This window comes from Vespa crabro, chromosome 13 (assembly GCF_910589235.1).
Source record: "Vespa crabro chromosome 13, iyVesCrab1.2, whole genome shotgun sequence".
NCBI classification, from domain to species: Eukaryota; Metazoa; Arthropoda; class Insecta; order Hymenoptera; family Vespidae; genus Vespa; species Vespa crabro.
The window spans coordinates 5,105,773-5,111,746 of record NC_060967.1 but is presented as its reverse complement, the minus strand read 5'-3'; positions in this window follow the sequence as shown (position 1 = coordinate 5,111,746).

Here is a 5,974-nt window from a genome sequence, read left to right as displayed (position 1 = left end):
TATCGTTATTACAGTTATTATCTTTATTAACGCTGTTGTCTTTATATACGTTATTATGGTTATTATCGATATTATTTTTAATATTATTATTATCATTATTTATGTTATATTTATTTTTATTGTGTAGATTATTATTATTTTTATTATAATCGTTATTATCGTTATTATCGTTATTATTATTATTTTTATTATTATAGTTATTATCGTTATAATTGCTATTATTTCTTTTAGTATTATTATTATTATTAGAATTATTATTATTATTTTAAATACTATTGTTATTAACATTGTTTCCTTGTTATCGTTATTATCGTTATTATACATACTATCGCTATTATTAATATTATGATCACTACGACCGCGATTATCGGTATTATATTTAATATTGTTATTTTTATTATTATTATTATTTCCAATAATAACTTTATTATTGTTATTATAGTTATTATTGTTATTATTATTATAATTATTATTGTTATTATTCATATTGTTTTTATTATTATGATTATTTTCGTTATTACTTCAACTATTATTATTTTAATTATACTTATTCTTATTTTATTAACATTATTGACGTTATTATTGCTATTATCAGTATTATCGTTATTAACTTTATTATGGTTATAATACTTATTTTCGTTAATTTCATTATTCTCGTCGTTATTATCGTAACTATTAAAATTATCTTTATTATTTACGCTATTAACGTTATTAACGTTATTATTTTATTAGAGTTATTAACGTTATTGTCGTTTTGATCGTTATTATCGATTCTATCGTTATTATTGTCGTTATTATCGGTACTATTATTATAATAGTTATTATTATCGTTTTAACCTTACTATCGTAATTATCGTTATTATAGTTATTAATGTTATTATCGTTATTGTCCTTATTATTATCATTATTTTGATTATTTTTTTGTTATTAACGTCATCTTTATTACCATTATTATTGTTATTATGGTCATTATTATCGCAATTATGGTTAATATCGTTATAATAATTAACATTGTTATTATCGTCATTATTATTATCATAATTCTTCTTATTATTATTATTCTTATTACTGCCGTTATTAGAGTTATTATCTTTATAATCGTTTTTTTTTATTATTATCGTCATTTTCATTGTTATTAACATTGTTATCGTTATTATCGTCATTATCGATTTATCGTTAATATGTTATTATTGTTCTAATTATCTTTGTTGACGTTAATATCGTTATTATTGTCATAATCATTTTATCGTTATTATCGCTACTTACGTTATTGTCATTATTATAGTTATTATCGCTATTATTGTTTTTATCGTTGTTGACTTTCTTATTGTTATGAATATTATTATTACCTTAATTAACGTTATTATTGTTATAATAGTTATTTTCGTGATAATAGTTGTAATCGATTTTATCGTTATTATTGTCGTTGCAATCGTTACTATTATTATAATCGTTATTATTATTGTTTCAACGTTATTATCGTAATTATCGTCATTATAGTTACTTTCTTTATTGTCGTTTTTATTAATATTATTGTCATTATTAGTTTTGTTATCAACGTAATTATCGTTATTATAACAATAATGGTAATTTTTGTCTTTATTATCATTATTATCGTTTATTTCGTTATAATGAGTGATATCGTTATTATCGTTATTATTATTCAAATTATTATTATTTTTATTAATGTTATTATTAACGTTATTAACGTTATTATTGCAATTATCATTATTATCGTTATTAACTTTATTATGTTTATGATACTTTTTTTCCGTAATTTCGTTATTATTGCCGTTATAATATTTACTATTAAAATTATCTTTATTATTATCGTTATTATTTATATTATTATTAATACTGTTATTATCCTTATAATCGTTATTATTGTTATTATTGTTACTATTGTTATCATATTATCGTTATTATTATTGTTCTTATTATCACTATAATTATTATTGTTATTTTTATTAATGTCTTTATTACGTTATTTTATTATGACAGCATTATTTCACACTCAACTCTGAAAACTTTCTCTCGACTGGTGGGAATATTTCTATATCTGACAATCGCATACGCCCGAGGGCACTCTCATAATTTTCCTTTTGCTTGTCGGAATATTTCTCCATTCAACAGCCGCATTGATTCTAGAGTCACTCGCGTAACTCACCCTCGTCAAGTCGGAATATGTCCAAGCACAGCAGCCTCATTGGATCGAATAGCACTCCCATAAATTCCTACCGGTTAGTTTGAATATTTCGTAGCACAAAATTCTCATTGCTTCACAATTCACTCGCATATCTATACTTCGACTAGTAGAAGTATTTTCAAGACCGACAGTCAATTTTTTCCGAGTGGCACTCGCATATCTATCACATGACTAGTCGGAATATTTCCAAGTACGATAGTCTCATCGCTTCCCAATTCACTCGCATACCTATATTTCGACTAGTAGAGATATTTCCAAAGCCGACAGTTAATTTGTTTCGAGTGGCACTCTCCTAACTTCACCCGATTAGTTGGAATATTTCCAAGTCCGATAGTCGCATTTTTTCGAGTGGAACTCGTATAACTTTCTCACTACTAGTCGGAATATTTCCAAGACCGACAGTTGCATTGGTTCACATTTCACTTGCATAACTATACTTCGTCTAGTTGAAATACTACCAAGACTGACAGTATAATTGTTTCGAGTGGCACTAGTATATCTTTCACCAGTCTTGTCGAAATAATTCCAAGACCGACAGCCGCATTAGTTCGAGGAGCACACGCAAATATTTCCGTCGACTAATCGGAATGATTCCAAGTCCGAATATCTCATTGGTTCATAAGACACTCATATTACTTTCCCTCGTATAGGCGATATAATTTCAAGTCCGGCAGTCGCATTGGTTCGTGTGTCACTCGCAAAACTTTCCCTCGACAAGTCGGATTATTTCAAATTCCAACAGCCACATTGTTTCGAGAGGCACTCTCGTAACTTTTCCTCGATTCGGAGGAATATTTCCAAGCCCGACAGCCGCTTTTTTCGCGAGTCACTAACATAATTTTCCCGAACCTTTTGGAATGTTTCCAAATCCGGTCGCCGCATTGGTTTTGGAGGCATTCGCATAAATTCTCCTTGAATATTCGGTATATGTTCAAGCACGACGGTCGCATTGAATCAAAATTCAATCGCATAGCTCTCTCTTTATTAATCATTTCAAAGTCCGATAGCAGCATTGTTTCGAGTGACACTCGCATAACTTTCATTCTAATAAGCGGGATATTTTCAAGTCCAGCAATCGCATAGTTACTAGTGTAACTAACATAAATTTCCTTCGACTATACCGAATATTTCCAAATCAGACAGCCGAGAGACACACGCATATCTTTTACCCGACTAGGTAATGTTTCTAACACATCCGCTTTGGGTAGATAGTCACTCGCATAACTTCCCTCGAATAATCGGATTGTTTCTATGTCCGACAGTCGCATTGATTTGAGTGGCACCCGTATAATTTTTTCTCGTCTCTATAAAATATTTCCAAGACCCATAGAGGAATTACTTGTTACTCTCATGACCTTCCCTCGACTAGGTGGAATATTTCTAGATCCGACCGAAGCAATGGTTCGAGAGGCACTCGTATAACATTCTCACGAATAGTCGGAATATTTCTAGGTCTGACATTCGAATTGTTGCCAGCGGCACACGCACAACTTTCCCTCGACTAGTCTGAATATTTCCATGTCTCATATTCACATTGGCTCACAAGTCATTCGGATATCTTCCCCTCAACCAGATGAATTATATTTAGGTGAAACGTTTGAATTGGATAGAGAGGAACCACCTGAACATTCCCGCACTTATTCTCGATTTTTCCAAGAACAACAGTCGCATTGGTTCACTTGCCACTCACATAGCTTTCCCTCGGCTAGGGGGAGAATTAATATGTACGACAATGATATCGGTTCGAGGGGCATTCACATATCATTCTCTCGACTATACGAATATTTGAAAAGTCCAACAGTCGCATTGGTTTACAAGTCATTCGCGTAACATTCCCTCGACTAGTTGGAATGCTTCCAAGACCGATAGTCGTATTGTTTCACATATTACTCACATATCTTTCCCTCGGCTGGTCAGAATATTACCAGGCACGCCAGTCGCATTGTTTATAGAGGAACTTCCATAACTTTCTCACAACTAGTCGGAATATATCCAAATTCGACAGTCGCATTGGTTAGTGAGGCACTCGCAAAAATTTCATTCGACTTGTCGTAAGGTTATGAGTCCGACAGTATTATTGGTTCGAGAGGCATTCCTATAGCAATCCTTCGACTAGTCGAAAGATTTCAAACTCCGTCATTTATATTGATTCGAGAGGAAAGCTCATAATTTTGCCTCGACATGGGGTAATTTATCTAGGTTCGACAGACGCATTCTATTGGGAAACACTTTTATATTTTTCCTATGACTAGTAGGAACAATAACGAATCAGACAGTATCACTGATGCGTGACATAATCTCATAGCTTTCCCTCGACTAGTCGGAGTATTTCTAGGTCCGACAGTCGCATTGGTTCGAACAGCACACGCATATCTTTCGCTCGACTAGTCGGAATGATTCCAAGTCTGAGAGTCGCATTGGTTGGAGTGGCACTTGCGCAACTTTCCATCCAATAGTCGAAATGTTCCGAGTATGACAGTCACATGGGTCCGAGATGCACACGCATAAATTTCCCTCGACCAGTCGGAATATTTCCAATTCCGAAAGTCGCATTGGTGCGAGACGAAGATACATAACATTCCCTCGGCTAGTTGGAATATATCTAAATACGATAGAGGCAGTGTTGTTGGAGGCACTCGAATAACTACCCTTGACTAGTTCGAATGTTTTGAAGTCCGACAGTCGCATTGAAGTAAGGCATTCGCACACCTTTGCCTTGATTAGATGGATTTTTTCCCAGCACGAAATACGCACTGTTTCGAGAGGTACGGGTTCAGCATTCTCTCGACTAGACGAAAAATTTCACTCCAGAATGACGCACTGGATAGTGAGGCGTTTGTATAACTTTCCCACTACTAGACGGTATATTGCTAATTCCGACATTCGTATTGTATCGAGAGGCTTTCACATAACTTTCCTTCGAATAAGCGGAGAGTTTCCAAATCTGTTAGTCGACATAATGTGAGAGCATACGCACAAATCTCCTTCGACTAGTTGGAAAGTTCGGAGTTCGACAGTCGCATTGGATCGAGACGCACTCGCACAACTTTCCCACGACTACCTGGAATATTTCCATATCCATAAGACGCAGTGGTTCGAAGAGGAACGAGCACAAAATTCCCTCGAGTATCCGAAATATTTCGAAGTTCGAAAGTAGCACTGGTTAGAGAAGCACTCGTATAACATACTCTCGTGTAGTCGCATTCTTTTGAAGTCAAACAATCACATGGGTTCGTGAGGCAATCGCTTTTCCTGGACTTGTCGGGAAATTTCAAGTTCTGACAGTTGCATTGATTAGAGAGACACTGGCATTTCTTCCTCTCGACTAGACGGAATATTTCATGATGTGACTGTCGCAGTGGTTCTAAAAGCACTAGAATAACATTCTCTCGAATAGACGGAATAATTCCAATTCCGACAGTCGTAATATTTCTAGAGGTTCTCGCATAACTTTCCCTGGACTAGAAGTAATATATCTAGGGCTGCCTTTCGCATTCGAGATGTCCTATAATAATTTTCCTTAAACTAGTAGGAGCATTTCTAAGTAATATAGCCGCGGTGGTCCGAGAAGTACTCGCACAACTTTCCCTACTCTAGGCGGAATATATCTAGGTATTCAGTCTCATTGCTTGGCGAGAATCTTGCACATCTTTCTGTCGACTAGTGGTAATATTTCTAGTTCTGACTATCGCATTGTTCTGAGAGGCACTCGTACAACTCTCCCTCGATTATTCGTAAAAATTTCAAGTCCGAAAAACGCACTGGTTC